The sequence below is a fragment of the Lepus europaeus genome, chromosome 2 (genome assembly GCF_033115175.1).
Source record: "Lepus europaeus isolate LE1 chromosome 2, mLepTim1.pri, whole genome shotgun sequence".
Taxonomy (NCBI): Eukaryota; Metazoa; Chordata; class Mammalia; order Lagomorpha; family Leporidae; genus Lepus; species Lepus europaeus.
The window spans coordinates 8,517,396-8,543,302 of NC_084828.1; positions in this window are offsets into that span (position 1 = coordinate 8,517,396).

Below are 25,907 nucleotides of genomic sequence, written 5' to 3' on the forward strand. Positions count from 1 at the left end.
ATTCAAACACGGCCTAATGGCGCCTGGGGGACAGGCAGTGAACTTGAGGATTATTAGCTTTGCCACTAGGAATAGGTCCCGGAGGAGAGCTCAGTGGGGACACAGCCCAACAAATTGCTGAGTGTCTTCTTGGCGAGACCTGTCGGGCCAAGGGTGCCACGAGGCACCCCCATCTCCGCCATCCTCAGTCCCAGGCTCCCTGCCACAGCCTCTGAACCTCTGCGCCAGCCAACATTTTCTAATAATCACTTCCTACATAAAATCAACAAGGGGAAAAATTCCTCTTTAAGCACATGTCTATATGATTACATTTCTCCTTGTCAGAGAATTATCAGTGACGGGCCCACGGCTCACGAGACAGCCGCGATCGCAAGCCTCTGATTAATGGGCTAAGACAGATTGTTGATATTCATGGAATTCAATATTCTAACCTCAGACCCGTGTTTACAGCACACTGACTTGCAACTTGGAAGAAAAAAAGTTCTGCCTTTTCCGTTGGTTATTAGGAGACCACTCTAGAGCATGAAACCCAGCCAACAGGTCTATAAACCAGACCCTGCGTTTGACATAGCGATTTAGAATTGGAAACCCCAATAGCACATGGAGACGCTCTGGCCATGATGTTTTTTCCTAGGGTACCTATAACTGGGCCCAGGAAACCCTTCCCAGTCTGCTGTGGTCAACTTCTCAAGCGTACGGCTCTTTTCTCCAGTGTAACCCACGCACCCCCCCACCCCGGCTGTGCTCGCTAATTTTTTTCTTTATTTTATTTTTTAATGAGTGACTAAGGCACAGACCTCTTCGTGAAACCTGACTCCCCCGAAGAATGATAACATTTCGTTCTGCATTTTTGCAGCCCCCTAGTTCATGGTCAGATGGAGGTGACCACTCTCATTTCCATCATCTTGTTATGGCTTCGGCATCGTGCTGTGTTATTATTTGCTCCATTTTTCAGAGGAGCTAAATGAAGAACAGAATGAATAACTTACCCCAAATTACCCATGAAGCCAGGCTTATTAGAATTCCCAGGCTGGTGGGTTCACCACAAACCCACAGCGCTTGACAAACAGCGACTGTGCCAACCTCCTTCCCGGACGATCACCGTCTAGTCCCCAGGCGGGTGGAAGGGCAGGGGGAATCTGTGCGTGCCAAGACCACTGATGGAACAGGGCCCTTGGAAGAGGCACAGATAAAGAAGAAAGCATTCCTGCAGGGGTCACGGAGGATCACCTCTTAAGGCAAACAGACGCAAACGGACGGACGCGGACACGGGAAATGCAAGGTGCCACGTGGCTTGGAAGGGACGCATCCCGGGGGAGCTGGACTCCTGGGAGGAAGCTGGGTCCTGCTCCTCGGGAGTGCTCCACAGGCGGGCTTGTGTTTTCAGAGCCGGGGTGGGCAGGCTACGAAGCGGGTGGTGTGCCCTCGCGCCTTTCCCATTTCCCCGCTGTCACCCCGACTCTTCCCTGCCACCAGCTTCCCGCCTTTGGGGCCGTCCTGGTGGTGCAGGCCTGCTAAGGAGGGCCCTGGAGCTCACAGCCCCCGGAGAGCATCGCTTTCCCACCTTCCTGCCCCTTCCCACATGGCTTCTCCCGTGTCCTGGGGGTTTCTGTCTTCCTCAGGAAGACATCGCTCTGATGAATGTGCCCACTGGGCACATGGCACCTCTCAGAGGCCACGGCGGTGCCTGCCCTCCACTCTCTGCTTTCCGGGGTCACCTCTCAGTGTCACCTCTCAGTGTCCATGGGGAATAGCTCCAGGGCCTCCCTCAGACACCAAACTCCGTCTATAAAACTGAGCCGTGTTTGCATGGAACGTATGCACGCCTTCTTGTACCCCTGAAATCATCTTTTGTTTAGTTGTAGAACCTAATACAACAAATATTATGTAATCAGTTGTCCTAATATATGCTTTAGGGAATAATGACAAGAGGGGAATCAATAATGTCAATTTTTTCCAAATAGTTTCTCTTTAAAAAAAAAATTACGTATTACTTTCACTTTATTTGAAAGTTAGAGAAAGACAAAGAGAAGAAAGATCTTCCATCCATTGGTTTGCTCTCCAGACACCCACAACCACCGAGGCTGGGCCAGGGCAAAGCCGGGAGCCCAGAACTCAATCTGAATCTCACACGTGGTTGGCAGAGAGCCAAGTACTTGAGCCTTCACCTGCGGCCTCCCGAGGTGTGCGTTGGCAGGACACTGGAATTGGAAGCAGAGCTGGGATTCGAACGCAGGCACTGTGATGTGGGATGCAGGGGACCCAAGCATATCACCCTTCCACATATTTTTGATCTGTGGTTGGTTGAATCCGTGGGTGCAGGACCCTCGGATACAGAGAATCAACTGTATTGTGAAAGAAATGCAAAAAAATGAAAAAAACAATATTCAATGTCTGATATGCAAAATAGAATTTTGCAGCAAAACAATAAATTTGGAAGTCGGGCCTCTTATTTTATTTATTTTTTATTTATTTCACAGGTAGAGTTATAGACAGTGAGAGAGAGAGACAGAGAGACAGGTCTTCCCTCTGTTGGTTCATACCCAAACGACCGCCACGGCCAGTGCTGCGCCGATCTGAAGCCAGGAGCCAGGTGCTTCCTCCTGGTCTCCCATGCGGGTGCAGGGCCCAAGCACCTGGGCCATCCTCCACTGCCTTCCTGGCCACAGTAGAGAGCTGGACTGGAAGAGGAGCAACCGGAACCAGAACCGGTGCCCACATGGGATGCCAGTGCCGCAGGTGAAGGATTAACCAAGTGAGCCACGGCACCGGCCCCAAGGGCCTCTTTGAGAGAAATGATTTATTCAATTCTTTTCTTTTTTCTTTTTTTTCTTTTTGACAGGCAGAGTTAGACAGTAAGAGAGAGAGACAGAGAGAAAGGTCTTCCTTCCGATGGTTCACCCCCCAAATGGCCGCTACGGCTGGAACGCTGTGACGATCCGAAGCCAGGAGCCAGGCACTTCCTCTGCGGGTGCAGGGCCCAAGCACTTGGGCCATCCTCCACTGCCCTCCTGGGCCACAGCGAGGGCTGGAATGGAAGAGGGGCAACCGGGACAGAATCCAGCGCTCCAACCAGGACTAGAACCCGGGGTGCCAGCGCCACAGGCGGGGGATGAGCCAAGTGAGCTGCGGCACCGGCCTCTTCAATTCTTTTCTATCCTGCTGGTCTCCACAGCCAAGCTTGGAGGACTGAACCACAAAGTTTTATCCTTAGAGGGAAGGAAGGACTGGTGCCTGCCCCTTCAAGCCCTGGAGGATTATGGGACAAAGAGGCAGCAGGTGGATCTCAACATACCTCTGGCTGAGGCCCAGAGAGAGGGAGCGCACCAGGTTGAAGAGCACACAGGCGGCAGTGGGGTTCATGTGCTCCTCACTGGGGCAACATCACTCTGTTGGTGACCCCCGAAGAACCAAGATGGCGGAAGGACACTGGGTGGCCAAGACGGAGTCCCCTGGCTTGGATTTCGAGGATCCCTCACTTGTTGTTTGAGGATTCTTCACTTACTGGTAGATCTACCGCGGGTTTTGTCATCAGCCATCTCCCCATCAACTTCATTACTAAGAGGTGAGGGAAGCATCGCAGATAAACAGTAAGAGTCAGCCAGACACAACGACCACACAGCACGGTCACGTGGGATTTACCCCAGAGGTGAGGGTGGCTCCACATATCACAGAGAAGCAGGCGATGCAGCACATCGACAGAACGAGGGACTAAACCACAGGACCTACTTAATGCCTACAGAAAAAACACCATCCTTTCACGATAAAAACTCAACACGGGGTGAGACTTGGGCACAGTGGCTCTAATTGCCACTCGGGATGCCCGATTCCTCTATCAGAGCGCCTCGTGATCTCAGCTACTCCACTTCCGATCCAAATCCCTGCTAATGAGCATCCGAGGAGGCAGCAGATGACGGCACAAGTACTTGGGTTCCTGCCACTCACAAGGGACACCTGGATGGAGTCCCAGACTCTTGGCTTCAGCCTGGCTCAGCCCTGGCTGTTGTAGGTTTTGGGGGAGTAAACCAGCAGATGGTTCTGTGTCCCTGCCTTCCAAACAAAATGAAAATAAATAAATAAGATAAATCAATTTTTAAAAATTCTCAACAGAGTAAGAATAGACAGAAATCAGCTCACCATATTCGAGTCTATGCATGAGAAGTCTACAGCTAACACACGCAGCAGTGAACAACTGGGAGATTTTCCTCCAAGATCGAGAAAAGGACCAGGATGCTCATCTCACGACTTCTCCCAAGACACAACCGAAGTCCTCGCAAGGACAAGTAGGCAAAACAATTGTTAAAGCATTTTAAGTTTTATTAACTAGACTTTCTTCACACAAATCTTTCAAACATCGCATATGGCATCAAAATATAGCTCCAGACCAGGAAGAACATTCAAATCAGGAAGAGAGAAATAACGATTTGTCTGCAAAGGGCATGATCTTCTATGTAGAAAATGTGAACCCTCCCCCCGCAAATGCCCACCACTGTTAGAACTAATAAATGAACTCAGTGAAGTTACAGGATACAAAATCAACACACAAAAGTCAGTTGTGTTTCTATACACTAACAATGAACTATCAAAAAAGAAAATTAAAAATAATCCCAATTACAATAGCATCAAAAAAATAAAATACTTAGAAATAAATTTAACTGGGGAGATAAAAGGCTATACATTAAAAATTATAAGGTACAATAAAGAAATGAAAGAAGATACAAATAAATGGAAAGATATCCCATGTTCTTGAATTGAAGATAACCATACTACTCAAAGGGTTTTACAATTCAAATATAATCCTTATCCAAGTTCCAGGGTCATCTTTTTTTTAAGATTTATTTGAAAGTCAGAGTTACACAGAGAGAGACACAGAGGCAGAGAGAGAGGTCTTCTATCCACTGGTTCACTCGCCAATTGGCCACAACGTCTGGAGCTGTGCCAATCCGAAGCCAGGAGCCAGGAGCTTCTTCCAAGTCTCCCACATGAGTTCAGGGGCCCAAGGACTTGGGCCACCTTCCAGTGCTTTCCCAGGACACAGCAGAGAGCTGGATTAGAAGAGGAGCAGCCGGGACTAGAACTGGCGCCCACATGGGATGCCGGCACTGAAGGCGGAAGCTTAGCCCACTGCCTCCTCCAGTGTCATCTTTTCTATTTACAGAAATAGAAAATACAAATTTAAAATTCACATGGAAGGACAAAGGACCCTGAACAGCCAAAATAATATTTAGAAAAAAAGAAAAAAACTGGAGGCATTACAGTTCCTGGTTTCAAACAATATTACAAAGCAACAGTAATTAAAACAGTATGGTCCTGGCATAAAGACCAATGGAACAGAATAAAGATCCTAAAGATATATAGTCAACTGGTATGTACAAGATTGCCAAGAATACACATCGGGAAGTGCTAATGTCTTCAACAAATGGCCCTGGGAAAAGAGGAAGTCCACGTCACAAAAGAACCACATTGAACCCTTCCTTATCTTTTTTTTTTTTTTTTTTTTTTGGACAGGCAGAGTTAGACAGTGAGAGAGAGAGACAGAGAGAAAGGTCTTCCTTCCGACGGTTCACCCCCCAAATGACCATTACAGCCGGCGCTGCACTGATCTGAAGCCAGGAGCCAGGTTCTTCCTCCTGGTCTCCCATGCGGGTGCAGGGCCCAAGCACTTGGGCCATCCTCCACTGCACTCCCGGGCCATAGCAGAGAGCTGGGCTGGAAGAGGGGCAACCGGGACAGAATCCGGTGCCCAGACCGGGACTATAACCCAGTGTGCCGGCACCACAGGCGGAGGATTTGCCTAGTGAGCTGCAGCGCCGGCTGAACCCTTTCTTATCTTATATCCTGGACAAAAATCAACTCAACATAGCTTATAGACTTAAACCTAGGACGTGACATGCCTAGAAGGAAACACAAGAGGAAAATGATTTATTGGGTGTTTTCACAAAAAGCATAGGCAACAAAAGCAAAAATAGACACATGGGGAAGCATCCAATGAAAAAAGTTTCTGCACGTTAAAGAAACGAGAAGAAAACTTACAGAATAGGAGAGAAGATCTGCAATTCATGGATCTGGTAAGGGTTAATGTCCGAAATATACAAGGAGCTCTGGCAACTCAACAGCAAACAAAAAACAAAAGCAACCAACCAAGCAACAGCAACGAAGGACTTGAATAGACATTTCTCCACAGAAGGCATACAAATGGCCAGCAGGTGTATGAGACGGTGTTCAGCCTCACTAATCATCAGAGAAATGCAAGTCAGAAGGACAATGAGAGGCAGGCATTTAGTCCAGCAGTTAATGTGCTGGCTGGAACACCCACGTCCCAGACCAGAATTCCTGGGTCCAGTGCCCAGCCAACTCTCAACTCCAGCCTCCTGCCAATGCAGACCCTCGTAAACAGCGATGGTGTCTCAAGAGCTGTGCCTGCCACCCACGTGGGACACCTGGACGGAGTTCCAAGCTCCTAGCTATAGCTGACCCAGCCCTGGCTAGGGCCAGTTCTTGGGGACCCAACAAGCATATGTGAGCCCTCTCTGTCTCTCTATCTCAGTCTCTCTCTCTCAAAAAACATTAATAAAAATTGAAAAGAAAAACACACTGAGTTATCACCTCATACCTGTTCAGATGGGCTATTATCAAAAAGCAACAGCAAGAAATTCCAGTGTTGTCAGGGAAAGCGAGACCTTTGTTGGTTGGTGTTGGGAGTGCAACATGGGGGGGTTCCCCAAAATTTAAAGAAACAAACTCCTGTGATCCAGCACTGCCGCTCTGGGTGTTCATCTAAAAGATTGAAGACAGTGTCCCAGGGGTGTTTCCTCTCCCGAGGTCATTGTCGCAGGGGTGTTTCCTCTCCCAAGGTCATTGCAGCATTATCCACATTAGCCGGATGTGACAGCAGCCTCAATGTCCAACAAATGAGGGGAAGAAAAAATGCAATAATACCAAGGCTGGCACATAGCGGGTAAGGCTGCCACCTGCAGTACCGCATCCCACATGGGCGCCGGTTCGAGTCCCTGCTGCTCTACTTCCAATCCAGCTCTCTGCTGATGGCAAAAGCAGTAGAGGATGGCCCAAGTGCTCGGGCCCCTGCACCCACATGGGAGACCTGGAAGAAGCTCCAGGCTCCTGGCTTCGGATCAGCTCAGCTCCAGTTGTTGTGGCCATTTGGAGAGCGAACCAATGGATGGAAGACCTCTCTCCCCCTCTCTCTATCCCTCTCTCTCCCTCTCTCTTTTAAAAAAAGAAAAAGAATGCAATACCTACATACAATGGCCTATCGGTCAGCCTTAAAGAGGAAGGGAATCCTATAATAGGGGTGGGACAACATGGAAGGACCTGGAGGACCTCATGCGACATGAAAGAAGCCAGTCCAGAACACCGAATACTGTGTTTCCACTCACAGGAGTGTGGGAGTGAATTTCTATACGGTAAAATACATGTGGATTCTATATTATTTGGTAAATATATATATATATACACATATATATAGTTATGAACGTTATCCTCACTAAGCCTACCCCCTACATGATAATGTAGGCTTCTTACCTCATTGTACAGTCTGTCAAGAATTGCACATTATGTGATATGTATACATCCACTCTTGCTTTCCAAAAAAATAACATGCATATGTATATGATATTAACATATGAAGTGGCTATGGCAAAATGCTTTTTAAAAAAAGTAAAGATTGCCTGGTCTAAAAATTAGTCAAATAATTGACATTGAAATAGTCAAACTCAAAGATGTGGGCGAGAATGGGGGCTGCAGGGGCTGGGGTGGGGGAGGAGCAATGGGAGTTGCTATTCATTGTGTAAAAGGCTCCAGACATGAAAGACGACTTACTCCTGGAGACCCACTGGGCACCTATGAAACTGTAGGCCGCCATGCTCTACGGCGCACGCTGAAATTTTGTTACGAGGGCACACATCAGGTCCTGAAATGTCCTCAGCACAAGTCGGGGTGGGGGGATTCCATAAGAGAGAGAGCTGCCCCATGAAGCCATGGGGCATGGGATTCTGCTTACTGCGCCTTTCTTGGGAAGACAGCTATGGCAAGAAGAGAGTTTGTAGTGTCAGGTACTGCTCACACCTAAGGCGCTGTTCTAAGAGCTTTGCTACTGGTGAATCCCGCGGACGTCATATGTCGCCCACCGAAGGTACCATTCTTCTCCTCTTGGAGGACAGAGTCCACAGAGAATGCAAAGCTAGGGAGTTTGTCAAAGATCAGACTCGGGGCCAGTGCTGTGGAGTAGCGGGTAAAGCCGCTGCCTGAAGTTCCGACATCCTGTACGGGTGCTGATTCTAGTCTTGGCTACTGCATTTCCCATCCAGCTCTCTGCCTTGGCCTGGGAAAGCAGCAGAATATGGCCCAAGTGCTTGGGCCCCTGCACCCACGTGGGAGACCCGGAAGAAGCTCCTGGCTCCTGGCTTCGGATCAGCGCAGCTCTGGCCATGGTGGCCATTTGGGAAGTGAACCATCGGATGGAGGACCTTTCTCTCTCTCTCTCTCTCTCTCTCTCTCTCTCTCTCACTGTCTGTATCTTGGATCAGTGCAACTCCAGCTGTTGTGGCCATCTGGGGAGTGAACCAGCAGATGGAAGACCTTTCTCTGTGTAGCTCTTTCAAATAAATAAATAAATCTTTAAAAAAAAAATCAGACCCCCGGAAGGGACAGAGCCAGGGTCCCACCCAAGTCGGGCTGATCAGGAGCTACTGCTCCTGCAGCCTGTGGACCCTGAGACCCCAAGGAAAGTGACTCCATTGAGTCGGCTGCATGGACCAGGCACCAGAGGGTCTGAGGCTGCCCTCAGGCAACGTCTCTGCCACTGTGCCGATCTCTGACCTCAGTCAGCTCCACCCCAGCTCCAATGTGGGCCACTTTAATAAGAGCACTGGGACACAACGCGTCATCAACTGGGGGCCCCAGAAAAGTGAGAAGTCCCTCTGGCCTGAGGGACACATACCAGAAGGCCAAGAGTGCCTGCGAAGGTGAGCTGTGGCCACGGCTACCAACTAAACCAGGGCCCACGCTCAGCACTGCTCACCACCCACCAGGCGGCCTGGCCCCGCTGGCCGGCACGCTGCCATCCGGGGCTGATGTTGGCAGAGTGACCTCTCTGGGGCTACGGCTGGCTGTGCAGGATGGGAAATGAACCAAGTGGAACTTGCTGGAACTCCGTGTCCGGCCTGCAGAAGTGCAGCCCAAATCAGATCTGCCGTGCAAAGTCCCCACGCCCAGGGACATCCTCACAGGCCTGCAGAGCGCTGGGAACCCCTGGCCATGCCTGGCCACCCTTGCAGGCTCCAGAGCTTCTGGCAGAGCTAACAGCGCAGGGTGGGGGCAGATGGCCCCCCACACCCCCCCGGGGCAGCCTTCGTTTAGGAAAAGGAAACCGCCTGCAGCCCACGGGGTCCTAATGAGCTGGCTTTCCAGACTCCTGGAAAAGTGCCCACAAGCCCCGCCGTATATCCATCACTCCAGCGAGCCCCAGCGGGCTCCTGCACTCTGGTTTTACAAAACATTGGAAACGCATGCACGTTGGGAAAACTTACGACCTTGGAACACGCCGCCTGTTTTCTTACAACTTAATGAGACGAAATCGCCGATAAGTTGTGTTTTGAAGTGGAATCGTGCACCCCGTGCCGGCCGCGGGGAGCCACGCCGAATTCTCCATGGGACCGAAGGCTGCCTCTGCTGTTTTCCAGAGATTTCTGGCTAAGCCACAGTGGGTCGAGCCTGTCCTAGCTTGGCAGTGCATTTGAACCCCTCCTAATACATCCCGAATCTGAGAAGCTGTGGCTCCCGCCGAGCTGTAGTGCTCCTCCAGGGTCACACCACCAGCCGTCACTCATTCCCACATTCTGCAAATGTCCTGCAGGGCTCTGGCTGGCCAGGGGTTCGGGGGAGAGTCAGAGAGAGTGGATCTTGTTCTCCGGGGAGGGGGGGCTGTGGTGTGTCGCAGATGCCCCTCCCTTAACTGCAGGAACTAATCTGTGCCCAGCAGCAGGCTTGGCAGGCGGCATTTGTGGCTGTGGTTTGTCGGGGGAGCTGCAGGGAGACATATCCCAGCTTCTGACCCCTGCCAGGCCCCTCCATGCAGAATGTCTGCACCATTTGTGAGGAAAATAGACCTCCTGTGCGGGCGGAGGGACCTGACTCGGCTGTCCCCAAGCACAGGTGCGCGGGGTGAGCTGGCGCCACCGGATGTTCAACAACCAGAATGCCAGCCCTCACTCATCCTAGCTCTCAGCTGTGTGACTTTGGGCCAATTTCTGAGCCTCTCTGGGCAGTACTCATAGCGCCCCTCTCATCTGAATATGGCGTGAGGCTCTGGTGGGTGAAACGCCAGGATGAGGCAGGCCTGGTTCCCACGAAGCATTTACGATGTGTGGCCATTTCGGTCACCACCACCCCCACTTCCTGCAGGGAGCAACTCTACCCCGTACGTATGGCAGGTGCACAAGGTGAGGTCTGTGTTGCTGGCACGCTGGGCACCCAGCCCACAGCAAGGAGTGTGCAGTACTGCTTGAAGGAATGCGTGAGCAGGGGCTACCCACTGTGTGCAGTCCCCGAGGGAGCCGGTGGGGAGCCCTGGGTCTCGGATTTGTGTGGCCTGGGCCCGCTGCCGTGGCTCTCACAGGCATAGTGACTTTCACTGCGTACAGGGTGGGAGTGCTGTTGGCCAGGCAGGTGTCCTGAGGGTGGCTAAGCAGGGAGCCCACCAAGGTCAGCTGCTTAGTGTGTCCCTGGGCAGGGAGGCATGGCTGCCCATGAAGTGGCAGGCACCCCACTCGGCTCCGTGTCCTGTGGAGCTGCCACAGGCCCTGGGGAAGAGAGGGCTGGAAATGAGGAGGAGAGGGTTCTGGGTGCTGAGACTGGTGGTGCAGGCCCAGGATGGGCACCAGCAGGCCAGTCGCTGGAGGCACAGCCTGCAGGAGCCCAGGACAGCAGCTGGGCCAGAGATGCTGCAGGTACCTGTCCCCCAGGAGGGACAGGGCTCCTGCCTGCTAGAGCTGCAGGGCCTCTGCTGTACTCCAACCCACCCCACTCCCACCTTGACCATCGTCTTCCTCTCGGTCCCTGGGCCTCCGTGCCAGGAGCCTGTCGTCAGTGTCAAGACCCCAGCAGAGGCTGCCCGTTCCCTTGGCCAGCCGGAGAGGGTGGGTGCTGTCTCCCCGGGCAGGGTCCTCAGAGGCCACGGGTTCCTGTGACACAACATCTCGATCCCAACTGGACCGCCGTGCAGCATCACTCCCCTTGGATGGGCATTGTCCCTCCCAGCCTGTGCCAAGGGCACCCAAGGTGATGGGAGCACCGGCTCACCTACTTAGGGAGGGGGGTGGGGAGGAGCCTCTGGACTCTGAGTCTCAGGCCCAGACAAACAGGCAGAAAGTGCCAGAAACAGAAATTCTGGAGCGAGAGGCGGCCTAGCTCGGGGCAAGAGAGGGAGGTCAGCCGGGCTGCTTCTGCTGGAGGCTCCAGGCTTCATAGCGGGGGTGGCGCTGTTCCCAGGAGGGTCTGGCATTCCCCCCAGCTCACCGTAGAAAACACGGGGGTCCCCTCCCATGGCAGGGCGTGTTTTGCTTTTGTCTTGTTTTGTGATAAGGTGTCAAATGTAGTTGACTTTGTAGGCCAGTAAAAAGCTAGTTTGGTCAGAAACAGCGTGGGGATTCTGGCCCAGTCATGCCATCCGGACAAGGTCAAGGGAGACTCTTCAGAGTGACTTTTCCAGCCACGCCATGAGTGACTTTCAGGATAAGAGTCCTACAGGACTCAGTCAACCTGGCTTGGCCCTGGCTGTAACCTGGACCCCAGAGGTCCCCACATTTGCCCGCTGGACACAGCCATCCACTTCCCTTCACGTGGGCATCTTACGACGAGGACTTTAGGAAGTCTACTTGCCTGGTAGGGTGGCATGTTTGCGTGGATCTGTGAGCATGTGCACGTTTGCAACTGCTAGAACATTCTTCTTTCATTTTCTTTTCTTTTTCAAAGCAGCTCTGGATGTTTTGATGCAACTACTGGCCTCCTTATCATTTTTTTTAAGATTTATTTCTTTACTTGAAAGGCAGAGTTACAGAGAGGCAGAGGCAGAGAGAGAGGTCTTCCATCCACTGGCTCACTCCCCAGATGGCTGCAATAGTCAGAGTTGGGCTGATCTGAAGCCAGGAGCCAGGAGCTTCTTCCAGGTCTCCCATGTGCGTACAAGGGCCCAAGCACTTGGGCCATCTTCTACTGCTTTCCCAGGCCATAGCAGAGAGCTGGATCGGAAGTGGAGCAGCCAGGACTTGAACTGGTGCCCATATGGGATGCCGGCACTGCAGGCGACTTTACTCACTACACCACAGCGCCGGCCCCCTCTGTATCTTTTTCTATTGCTTGGGAGAATTTTTCTCCCGAACGTTTCCCAAGTACCTTCTCATTTCCCTGCCTTGGCCCGTGCCAGCAAGCTGCTTACAAGAATTCCTGGAGATTGCCTGCCAGCTCCAAAGAGCGCAATCAGTTGCAAATGTTTCGGGGTGGATTACTGACAAATGTGGGAACTTCCTCACAGCGCCCATTTCTGACCGTACAAATCTCGCATGAGAAAACCTCCTGCCCTACCTCCTCCTGGCCTCGACAGCCCTTTAAAAAATGATGAGCACGGAGGCCGAGCAGGCCAGCTTGTCTGTGATGGGCAGCAGCAGGATTGCCCAGACGGGCAGACGGGACCAGGACCGACGCGTGGAACCGAAGTGCTGTCTGTCTCCCTGGTGATTTGCAACAGTGAGAATCGTGTGCTACACGTGCACAGATGTCCCCCACTGGTGTGGTCCCACCGCCTAGCGGGCCTCAGGTGGCACCGGGAGCCTCTGGGGTCCTCTTGGGGACTGCTATGGAAGAGCTGGCTCGCCAAACCCAACCCCCGTGCTCACCTTGTCTCCAGCCCGGGTCAGAGCCAGCTCGCGCTAACCAGGTGCTGGCGGCACTGCAGCTGCTCTCAGCTTGCCCGCCCTGTGCGAGGCACCCTGCCAGGAATGGGGTGATGCTGGAGCCTCGGGTGTCAGGCGCTGAGCAGGGAGACAAACTAGCAGGACAAGCAGGTGGAGGGGCTGGCGTCGGGCACAGCGGTCAGTTTCGACGCTGCTGGGGCACCCACATCCCACACTGGAGTGCCTCCCAGCTGAGTCCAAGCTTCCTGCTATTGTGCACCCGGGGAGGCAGCTGGTAACGGCTCAGATAATGGGGTCCAGGGCCAGCACTGAAGAGTAACAGGTTAAGCCACCCACGGTGATGCCGGCATCCCATACGAGCGCCGGTTCAAGTCCCAGCTGCTCTACTTCCGATCTAGCTCCCTGTTACAACACCTGCAAAGGCAGGGGCAGATGGCCCAAGTGCTTGATCCCCTGCCACTCACATGGGAGACCTCAGTGGAGGTCCTAGATCCTGGCTGTTACCTGGCCCAGGCACGGCCATGGCAGCTATTTGAGGAGGGAACCAGCAGAGGGAAGATGGCTCGCTCTCTCTCTCTCTCTCTCTCTCTCTCTCTTTATTTCTCCCTCTTTCTGTAACTCTACCTTTTGAATAAATAAATACATTTGGAAAAGCAAGTAGTAGGGTACCTGCCACCCACGTGGGAGACCTGGGTTGAATCTGTGCTCCTTGGTTCAGCCTGGTCCAGGCCTGGCTGCCGTGGGCATTTAGGGAGTGAGTCAGTGGGTGGAAGGTCTCTCTTGTTATCCAGTTCCCTGTCTCTCTCTAGGTCTTTCAAATAAAATGAAAATAAGTAAATAAAAATTTACGAGAAGCTAAAATAAAAGTGGCCAATTTCATTAAAAGAAAAAGTTAACAGAGAGACAACAGTGCTGAGTGCTCGCTCAGGTGAGGCAGGCCCTCTCAGCCTTGGGCGGCTGCCAGCCGGCCTTGCCCTGCAGTAGCTCGGCTTTCGCAGCGTCACCCACCCCCACGCAGCGAGCCAAAGGTGTCCACACAGCCTTCTCCTAGGGACGCCAGTCTGCGGCAGGCCCTGCCCACTCCACTACCCCTCACCTCAACCACCTAATCTATGAGGACTCTACGTCCAGGTGAGGTCAGTTTCCAAGGCTCTGAGTGGGCACCCGTTTTCGGGTCGCTGCGTTCCCCGCAGGGGTGGGGCAGGGGGCACAGGTGTCTCTCACCCGGCCCGGTGACTGCGGCCGGCAGGGGGACCTGAACAGAGAGGGAGTTTGGGGATGAAGTCGTGTCACGTGGAGCAGAGGGCAGTGGATAGAGCTGAAGAAGGGCAGGAATGCGGGCTGAGCCCACAGAGGGGGGCTGGAGGGGAGGGGAGGAGGCCACTTGGAGGTCACTCGGGGACAAGGCGGCCGTGTGTAGAGGCGCCAGGGGAGCGAGCCCTGGACAGGGAAGTGCTGTGAGCTCAGCCCCAGGTGCACCTGGAAGCATTGGCCCCGAGCTGGGTGGGGCCCGGCCCGTGGCCTCTCTTGAGGGGCTGATTCTCAGCAAACCTGCTCCCCTTCGGGCGAGGCCGTCTGTCTGTCCTCGGTCTGTCCTCATGACCGCTCAGTCTGGCGGGGAGACAGACACCGCCCAATCAGCCACTGGTGCTCAGCTGAGAAGGGCGCTCACGGTCAGGCAAGCATCAGGCACGTTGGGTGCGCAATGTGCGTGGGACGTGAGGCTGGGGCAGGTGGCCAGGGGAGGGGTCCCCAAGGAGGTGACACTTGAGGGAAGACCTGGGCGGGGGAGGAAGTTCTCTCTTCCAGTCGTACCTGGCTCAGGTGACGTCCCCAGGGCCCCACCCATGCAGCCATGCTGCCCCTTGCCCCAGCCCTGCGCGCTTCCTCCTGCGGCTCCTCCTCTTCTGCTTGTTCCTGGTCCGACCCCCGAGCAACCCCCGCCCCGCTGCACTTCCTCTGTAAAAAGTGAGTGAGGGAGAAACGCCCCCCGGGGTCTCTGAGGGCTGTGCTGAGGGGGCCACACACCTGCCAGGGGTTTGCGCTCGGCCCCTGTGGGCGGGGCAGCTCCCCTGACTCCACAGCCACTGGCCACTTCTCAAGGGTTTGCTTTTCGGCACCAAATACGTCTTTCTTACTTTACAGCCTCTTCTTACACGCCTGCCTGTCTTGGCTTCAACAGGGTTCTCTGTTGCTGGAGGCTGTATGTTCGCGCACATGTGTGTGTGCACGCACATGTGTGTACATGCGTGTGTGTGTGTGTGAACACCTGAAGAAACATAAAGTCTAGCTCGAAGCAAACAACCCTTTCTTTCGGTCTCCATTTTTGCTCACACTGACAGAACTCGGGGCAAGATGGACACATTTGGAACCCCACCCCCACCCCAGGCACGAGACCCCTGGCCGAGCAGGAAGCGCTCTCAGGAGACGTCTGTGGGGCGTCTCCACCCTTGGGGCCTCCGCCATGGTCTGAGGATTCAGAGAGAAAGCCCATGAGCTTTGCTCTCGGGGCCCTCCCAGCCCCGCGGGGCACCTACACGTGTGGAGGCTGTCGCCTTGCGCTGTTTGGCACTGGAATATGCCCAGGGCATCATGGGAGCCCAGAGGAGGAGCGGCCGGCACAGACTGGGGTCCCCGGAGTCAGGAAGGGGCTTGTGCTTGCCGTGGGGGTGGGGGTTCCACCGCCCTGGCGAATCTCAGCCCTTCCTGTCTTGGCTTCACCACACTGCCGGACTGAGCTGGGGGGGGGGGGGTTTGTGTGTGTGTGTGTGGCCCTCAGCACCTGGATGGCAAGCTTCCTGCAGCAGGGGCCGGGTGGGGAGGAGCAGGAGGAGTGTGGCACGCCCTCGCCTGGCCACACCGGGCTGCCATGCAGGAGAAGCCGTGGAAGACCCCAGGCTGCCCACGCCCATGTCACCTCACCCAGCCTCGGTGCCTTGCTGAGTGGCCGGGGGCTGCACCCCTCAGCGCCTCGCTCTTTCTGCTCTCCATCAGGTCCTTCAGTCAGCAGGGACTGTGGCGCCCCAGCAGCCGCAAGCCAGATGCTGCCCCTGCCTTGGGTGAACAAACTGCACCCAGAGCCTGCCCTCCCCGTGTGCAGTGTAGCCAGGAGCCGGCGCTGACCACATGCTGTGAAGATGCACCTGTGCCGTGCCAGGAGGGAGGTGCCGGGGCAGCTGCTATCAAGGGCGCTGCTTCGTGCCCTGTGAGGCTGCCGTGGAGGCTCGCTAGCGGTGGGGGCTTGGCAGGGCCACCGGGTCACTTAGCTCACTCTCCCACACTCGATCCATCACTCCAGGACCGTGGCCGCCCTGCCACCTGCTTCTGATTGCCTTAATGACCGGGGGTCTGCGGAGCCAGCAAAGCCCGCGGGGGACTCCCTTGGTCTCCTCACATGGGTTCTAAAGAATTTTGTCTCCCGATCCTTTGAAAGCATCCGGGTCCTCTGTGCCACCTATAGTTAACACCTGCACACACTGGTCGGTCTCAAAAGGACGTATTTCTCCTCCCCAGAGACCACCACTGGTAACCGGTTCTCTGACGCTACTCCAGTGTGTGGGCCATGGGCGCACTGCCCACTCCTGAATCTGGAATGCTTACAAGAGTTTTGAGCTTGAAAACACAGGTTCAGTTTTAAAGCCGACTTCCCAGGGGTCTCCGAACCTCCAGAGTACAGATTTTCATTTAGCTCACGTCCTCAGCACCATTGCCGTTTGAGGTTCACTCATTCTCATTTATTTTTTGGAGAAGCAAAGAGACAGTGCAAGAAGAGAGATGGAGAGACTGAGAGAGCTCTCACCTGCTGGGTCACTTTCCAAACGCCCACAAGGGCTGTGGGGCCACAAGAGCAAAGCCAGGGCCTGGGGAGATTCTAGCTCCTTGACCCATCACTGCCACCTCCCCAGCGTTAGCAGGAAGCTGGGGTCAGGGTCAGGAGCCCGGACTGGGTGTCCACTGCTAGGCTAAACGGCTAGGCCAAGGTCAGCTCATTTCTTGTGTGGGGGCAGGCTGTCCCGTGCCGTGGGGGGTGTGGAGCCTTAGCCCGACTCAATGCCAGCAATGACACTGTCCCCGACTCTGTCATGAGGACCAGAAATGCCTGCCGGTAGTGCCAAGTGCACCCTGGGAGGAGGAGGGGGAAGGAGCAACATCACCCCTGGACAAAAACCATGCACCTGTTGTGGTCATGTATAGTGTATGCTCCCTTTGGAGATTCCAAATGCCAATAAGATTAAACAGGAATGTTTAAGGATCGGCTCTACGTTGAGCATTATCAAGCCTGGGGATGCATGTGTCGGTTGCTCCAAGGGTGTTTGACGTTTTGTAAGGGCAAAGCTAAGTGTCCACATTGTATTGAGAAATTTTCACCGTAAGAACGCTCAGTGCTGTGTTGAGGAAAGTTTGGCGGAGGGAAGGAAAAGGAAGGCGATGAGTGGAAGGTGGACAGAGAGCCCTGTGCAGGCTGGTGTCGGGCACAGCAGGTACAGCGGCAGCCCGGGATGCAGCCTTCCCATAAGGGTGCCAGTTCCCGGTTCGTGTCCTGGCTGCTCCACTTCTGACCCAGCTTTCTGCTCATGGCCTGGGAGAGGCAGCGGAACACGGCCCGAGTGCTTGGGCCCCTGCACCCAGGTGGGAGTCTCCTGGCTTCGGCCTGGCCCCACCCTGGCCATTGCAGCCAACTGGGGAATGAACCATCGGATGGAGGATGTCTGTTTCTCTCTGTCTCTCTCCCTCTGTGCAACTCAGGCTTTCAAATAAAACAAATACATCTTTCAAGAAAAAGAGAGAGAGAGAGAGAGAGAGAGAGAGAGAGAGAAAGCACCCGTGCTAAGGGTGTGTGTGCTTTTGCTCAGGGTGAATTAAAATCTGAGATTCCTAACGTCGACCCCAGGAGATAACACCATCAGTGAGAAGCAACCCAACTCGATGCCAGCAACGACACTGGGGGGAAAGAGAGAGAGAGAGAGAGAGAAGAAAGAAATGAGAACAGTGGCTCAGAGCGAGCACAGCGATTCCCAGCCCCCGACCTGGAAGAAGTGTCGCCAGGCACGTGCCTGACGCTGGGCGCAGAAGCCACACGCTGGCTTTTTTGCACTCCCCGGAAAGCTGAGTCAGACGCTGGGACAGACGCAGAGAATGAGCTTTGTCACCAGTGTTCCTTAGACGTGGCCAGCAGGAGACTAAGGTGCAGCTCGGTAAGGGAGACGCGGGGAGTGACAACAGGGCACTTCCCCTGTGCAAGCCTCGAGGTCTGGGCCAATCCAGGAACAAACTCCACAGGTGCTGCAGGGCGGACAACCTCAGGAAAAGCAGTTCTCTCTCCACAGTCTTGCTAAGTCCCAGGTTTCAATCCGTGTCCTGGAAGGCACTGTCCAGGGGACCCACCCCCCTGTAGGCTGGACCCGCTGGCCCCGGCTCTGAAGCCGGAGGGAGGCCTGCAGGCCTGCTGAAAACACTCAGCATCCCCGGTGAGGTCCCAGTCCAAGAGGAGGCCAGGGTGCCCCTCCCACTCCATCCCTGTCCAGGGTCTCGGCCGGGCTGGGCAGACAGGCCCTGGGGATGTTCCAGCGCAGTGAACTTGGCCTTGGCTGCTCCGAAATTCCATGATCACCTTAACCGGGGAAACGGCCAGCCTGCTCCCTGCGATGATACAAACACGGCAGAGACCCAGCTTGCACACGTGCAGCTTCCCACCGAGCAAGGCAGAGCCCAGTGCCTTCCAGAAGCGATCCTTGGGCCTTTTTTTTTTTTTTTTTTTTTTTGAATAGTGCAAGGCGAAGAAAATGAGGCGTGAATGATCCAAATTCTTGCAGACTTAGAAAACCGCAGAGACAGGCGGGCACACAGAGCCCGTCTGGTTAGAGAAGTTGCCGCCATGGGTACCACGATTTACCGAAGGGGACACATCCCTTGGGTGTCTTTGAGCATCCAGGGGGACACAGTGTGTTTGCTCCCGGTGCCTGGGCGCAGTACCTGATCCCTCCAAAGGATTTTCTGTCCCAAGCAACCCTGGGACAGAAGTTTCTTTACCCAGTCCAAGAGTAGACTCCCTGGGAGGCTGGCGTTTTGGCTGTGGCGTAGTGGGTGAAGCCGCTGTCTGCAGTGCCGGCATCCCATGTGGGCATTGGTTCAAGTCCTGGCTGCCCCACTTCCAATCCAGCTCTCTGCTATGGCCCAAGTGCTTGGGCCCCTGCACCCGCATGGGAAACCTGGAAGAAGCTCCTGGCTCCTGGCTTCAGATTGGTGCAGCTCCAGCCATTGTGGCCAACTGGGGAGTGAACCTGCAGATGCCAGACCTTTCTCTCTCTCTCTCTCTCTCCCTTTCTCTCTCTCTCTGTCTCTGTCTCTGTCTCTCCTTCTCTCTGTGTGTAACTCTGACTTTCAAGTAAATAAATAAATCTTTAAAAAAAAGAATGGAGTCCCTGCTCCTGCCCCTTAGCTCGTTTTTGCCAGGGCCAGCCCTGAAATCCAGGGCTCACTCTCGCGAATGGGACGGGACAGGAGGACCAAATTCTCATGTTCTGTGTCACAGTCGGGGGCCCCAGTTCACGGCCTCGCATTGAATATTTCACAATACCTAGAAGACAAGGTTTTGAATGCTCCTGACACAAAGAAATGCTGAACGCCTGAGCGGGTGCATGTACCAATTATCCTGATTTGTCCAATGCACCATCCATCCCTGCATCAAGTACCACCCTGGTGCACCCACGAACATGTGATTAGTACCCATCAGTAAAAATTCAAGTCTCCCAAAATACTGCATTTGAAGCTCTACTTGCTAAGAGCCAAGTCCTCGGCCTGCAAAATCTGATTGAAGGGATGAAAGTGTGCCAGAGAAAGGCGCCAAGGGCCAGAGCGCTCGGCCTCCGCTTGCCCAGGCCCTGGCACCTGGGCACACCACTGCACTGTTCCTCCCGCCAGCGCCAGGCACTTGCACGCCCACGGCGACAGCCAGGATCGGTAGCGGAGAGCATCCTGCTTCCGTTACGAGGTCCCTCTCGGCAGTTAGTGAATTTACTGTCCCTGATTGCTTTCGCATGGCTGCTCTGGGCACGTGCGTCCGCCTCCTCCCGGCATCCACGCCGTCGGGCTCCTGTGGTCGTATTTCAGCGGGAGCGGACCCCTCTCTCCCAACTGTCCAGCCACAGCAAAAGCCGAGCCATGGTCAGGTCAGCAGGAAGGGGGAGTCTGAGTGGGGGTTGGGAGAAAGGTGGGTGGGGAATAAGCGGCCTGGGATGGGCATGAGGAAGCCCGGATTCTTCCCAGCCTCAAAGTTGCTGCCTCCTTCCAAACCCCATACTCAAGCAATGGGGGCAGGTGCCCAGGATCCAGCAGCCTTGCCCTGTGTATGGGGTGCGGGATGGCCCAGGGCCCCAGCTGCTCCCTCTTGGACCCAACGCCACTGTCCTTAGTGTTCCCTTGGGAAGAGGGGGACAGGACCCGACCAGGGAGTTGTGTGACCCTGCCCCTCCCTCCAGCAGGCAGTACCTTTGTAATGGAAACGGGGTTGGAGGAAGCCCAGAGCCCGTGTGTGACTCCTGGGTTCTCAAGTGTCACCCACTGGGTCCCCAAAGTGACACCAGCAGCCAGCAGCCCAGCCAGAGCGAGTGACACGGCCCCTGGCTGCTGGCGTAGGGCTCTCCGCGAGAGCCAGTCTCTTCCCCTGGTGAGGATTCCCTCTCTCCTTCTCACTTTAGGAGTCGACTAGAAATGGAGGCAAGAGCGCGGCGAGAGGCGGTGGAATGGGGGCGGCCTCACGGCCCCGGGTGCTCTGGGTGCAGGCGTGTGGGGAGAACGTGCAGACACACAAGTTCCTGTGCAGTTCCAGGGTGGGGTCCTGCAGCCACACGTCTGGTTCACACCGGCTGGACCACTACTCGAACTCTCTTTTAAAATGTGTTTATTTCCATTTTACTTGAGAGAGAGAGAGAGAGAGAGAGAGAGAGAGACTCTCGCTGGCTCCTTCTCCAGAAACCCACAACACCCAAACTAAGCCAAGCTGAAGCCAGGAGCCAGAAACTCCCTCCAGATCTCCTACGTGGGTGGCAGGGACCCAAGCACTTGAGTATCATTTTCCAGGAAGGTGGAACAGAAGCGGAGCGGCTAAGACTTAAACCAGGCCCTCTGTTACGGGATGCTGGTGTCCAGGCAACAACTTTATGGCTGTGCCAGACGCCTGCCCCAGTCTCACCATGTTCTAGCTATGGGGGTTTGGAAGTTATTGCCTCAATTTACTCTTCTGTAAAATGGGCACGCTAAGAAGATCTATGTTATGATGCTGTCGTGACAATTCCCCAAAGTGCTGTGGGCCAAAGCCCCTAGTGTAGTGATTTGAATGTGCTAAGTGCCATCAACAAATCGCAGCATGTTGATTAAATGATGGGAAGCATCTAGGACGAGCTGGACAGAAGGGCCTCCAGGACCACTCCAGCCCCACCCCCACCCCACCCACTGGCTTTCTTAGTTCTCTGGGTTGTTGCTCTTTGCCACCCTGCACCCACAAGTCGGCGACGTTTCAAAAACTGTGGAAAATGGAATTAAAAGCTAAGTTGATTTTGGAGCAGACAATTGTGAAATCCTGGCACACATAAGGTCTCGGCAAAGTCCAAGGGAGGGGCTGGCACTGTGGTGTAACAGGTTAAGCCGTCACCTGCGGTGCCGGAATCCCCTCTGGGCACTGGTTCGAGTCCCGGCTGCTCCACTTCTGATCCAGCTCCCTCCTAATGTCCTGGGAAAGCAACAGAAGATGGCCCACGTGCTTGGGCCCCTGCATCTACTTGGGAGACCCGGGTGAAGCTCCTGGCTGCTGGCTTCAGCCCAACCCAGCCCCAGCCATTACGGCCACTAGGGACTGAACCAGCAGATGGAAGATCTCTCTCTCTCCATCTCTTCCTCCCTCTCGATAACTCTACCTTTCAAATACATAACTCTTTAAAAAAAAAAAGATTTAAGAAAGTTCATAGGAAATGAATATTATGAAAAAACATGGATTTCAAAATTCTTTGCACCCAAGGAAACCTGTCTTTTAATTGCCTTCTTGCGCAAATGTTTGTTAGTGCTCTCCTGTTGCTGCTTCGTTGGTTGCCCGTCTCCCTCCACCCAAACCAGGGCTGTACCACAGCAGGCGCTTGTTGAGTTGACGGCTACATCTTTGCCACCCGCTTCTCCAGCCCTGGCACATAGTAGGTGCTCAATAGCCACCTGCTGGGAGAAAGAGGGCAGCCTGGCCCGGGCAGCTGGGTGCCCCTCCCCCAGGAGGGGCCTGTTGGAAACTGTTGGAGTTTTCACAGCCCTTCCTCCACAGGCTGTGCTAATGAATTCTGTTCAGTGCACACACTTGAACTTGGAGTTGACTTTGCAAACGTGTCCCCAGTCAGAAGGCAATGTGTTTTGTACCTGCTGGCTCTGGCGTCCTTTCTGAAAACAGCAGAGCCGCACTGCCCAGGGCTCCAGGACAGGTGCAGGCTGTGGGAGGGACCGGAACCCACGGAGGTAATTCCACCCTGCACTTCAATTATTTATCCTGTGCCCGCCTGGCTCGGCACAGCCGCCACAGGGCCAGCGCGGCCCCCAGCGCTCCCAGAGGCTGCTGGGGACAGAGTGGGCTTGTCATCAAGGTGGGACCTGACCGAGGAGGGTCACGTGAACGCCACTGTGCCCCAGCCACAGGCCCCTGAGCTGCCATGGGCCAGGGTGAAGCCGCCCAGGATGGGTAAGTGCTCGGCTTTCATTCCCAGCCCCAGGGCCCTGTAGAGTGGGAACTGCTTCAAGCTAAGCTCAGGCGCACCTAGCGTGGGGAACCCCATAGCTGGGAGTGGGGCGAGAGGGGCTCCCCGGCCGTCATCACAGGGTCAGCCAGGGAGCACAGAGCAGAGGAGTCCATGTTGTTCCTTTATTTTAAATGTGACGTGAGCCAGGTCTGGAACTCCTGCTAGGTGGAGCTTGTTCTTGCAACAGGGGCTGTGAAGTTTATCCGAATGTCTTAGAGTGTCTGCAAGTAACTGTCCAGTGGATTACACACACACACACACACACAGCCGTCACAAAGACGCTATTAAAGCCAAGGAGTTAAGACGCTCCCTCCTGTGCCTACAAAGCATTTGGGCGTCTTTTTTCAGTTTTGTGCAGAAGTTTCGTATTTTGTGTAAAATCATTATTGATCCACTATTTGGATCACTGGGCCACAGAGAAGCTATATGGTGACAAAAACCCTTTCAAAGTGGAAGCTTCACGTCTCCAGGAAGCCAGCAGGCTTCCTTTTCTTGGACAGTGAGCATCCTCAAAGCCAGCTTTCCCTTTTCCCTTGACCGCTGGGAGGCTCCGAGTGAAGTCTTTGTTTGCAGTGGTAACAGCCTCTTTTACAATTAGGACTTGGTATTGCTGTTTCCATTCTTTCACAATTTGGCTCTTGCATATTCACCTACTAGCCCTTTGAATAGCTTTCATGTATTGCAAGTCCTGTCAGGTCATCTAACAACTGTGTAGAGTTTGAGGCGTGGTGAGCCCTCAGCAGGACTGGACTGAGTGGCTGACGGTCCAGAAGGGAGGAGCTGAACCTCTGAAGATAAAATATCTACGCACTCTTGACTTCTGTGGCCTCTCGTCGCTCCCCACCTCCCTCAGGCCAGAAACCTAGAAGTCACTGTTGGTCTCCCTCCCCGACCGTGAGCAGAGCTTGTGCACTGCACCTGTGGCGCGGGGTGGTGTCTGCGGGCGGCCTCGGCCCCCGGGGAGGGATTCGTGTCTGTCGCTCCTGTGTTCCCGCCACCTCTGTCAATGTGCCTAGGTATCCGCCTCATGGGAGACCCAAGTCACGCCATGTCCCTCCACCGCCCCAGGCAGTGCACTGTGAGCCAGCGCCAGCTCCCGCCCCATGAAGCCCCACACCTTGGCCATTCTGCTGTCACTCAGCCTGGCCAGCTCCCCGCCCCTTTCTCAGACCCTGAGCCCCCCTGAACCCCCCTCATTACCCCAGGGTCCACCCGGTGTCCTCCTGCAGCCAGAGCCACCCCTCCGAGGGACCCTCAGACTCTGTGGTCCCCACAGCAAGGGGCGGGCTTCAGGGGGACCGCTGCCCCTTGTCACTCCGTGTCACCCTGTGCGAGGGAGACGCCTCCTCCCACTGCTCCCTTCTTCTCTCTAGAGCAAACCCCTCTATCATTTCCAGATACAGTATACATTTAAACACACACAACACACACACCATACCCCACACACCACAAACACTGCACACATCACACAAATCACACACTATGTACATGACAACATTTACTCTACACATGTCACACACATACCCTACATGCCATATACACCTTAAACACCACACACCACACTCATCACACTCACACATCATACATCACACAAGCACGTCACAACACAGTCATGTCATACACACCACCACACATCACACACACCACATACAGTCATGTCATACACACCACACGTAATCAGGTCATACATACCACGTCACACTCTACCACACATCACAACACACCACACATACTGCCTATAGTGCTGGCATCCCATAGGGTTGCTGGTTCGTGTCTCAGCTGCTCCAGTTCCAATCCAGCTCTCTGCTAATGGTCATGCCATACACACCACCACACATCACACACACCACACACAATCAGGTCATACACACCACATCACACTCACACATAACACACACACCACACATCACACCACATAGTCATGTCAAACACACCACCACACATCGCACACCACACATACTCAGGTCATATATACCATGTCACACTCACACATCACACACACACACCATACATCACACCACACAGTCATGTCATACACACCACCGCATCACACATACACCACACATCACACCACACAGTCATGTCAAACACACCACCACACATCACACACACCGCATATAACTCAGGTCATACATACCACATCACACACACATACCACACATCACACCACACAGTCATGTCATACACACCACCACACATCACACACACCACATACACACACCACATACCACACATCACACCACACAGTCATTTCAAACACACTACCACACATCACACACACCACACATAACTCAGGTCATACATACCACATCACACACACACACACACACACCACACAGTCATGTCATACACACCACCACACATCACACACACCACACATAACTCAGGTCATATATACCACATCACACACACACATCACACACACACACACACACCACATCACACATCACACCACACAGTCATGTCATGCACACCACCATATCACACATACATACGCCATAGACATCACACCACACCACACACACTACATATACACCTCCTAACACTCCACACACAGGTCATACAAACCACATCACACTCACACACACAGGTCATACAAACCACATCACACTCACACCACACGCACACCCCACAAGCCTGCTTTGTCTCGTGTTAGTAAGCGACTGTGACACCTCCGGGGGAGGATCTCCTGGGCACCTCCTGACTTGTCCAAGCGCCCAGCCCAGCTGGCCCAGCAAGCCCCACTCGCGTTTTTCTGCCGGGAGACTTGCCTTCAGCTCAGCAGCGTGGCCGCCTGGTAAGCCGGGCCAGCGCTGCCAGCGGCCACTTTGCTCAAGCTGTGTCGCTGGGCGCCTTTGCTCACGTCTCGTCTACTCCTCAAAAGCATTTGAGGCAGTGACAGTAAGCGGAAGGCCTGTTGCAGAGGAGAGAAAATGTGCGTCGTGTGTAGTGGGACGGCAGGTGGGAGGGGCAGGAGAGGTGTGTGTGTAGCTGAACGTGGACTTGAACTCTGAACGCAGACAGGAGAAGCAACGTCAAAACCCCATCTGCAGGAAGATAAGCTTTTCTTGCGTGAGAATATAGAAATAATGTGTCCCCCTGATCCTGGGACAACTGATATCCAACATGAGCCACCTCTTTAACAGCTTCAGAGACCATTCGGGGCCATTCTTCTAGGTCAAACCACGACGCCAGTCGAGCCCCGGCC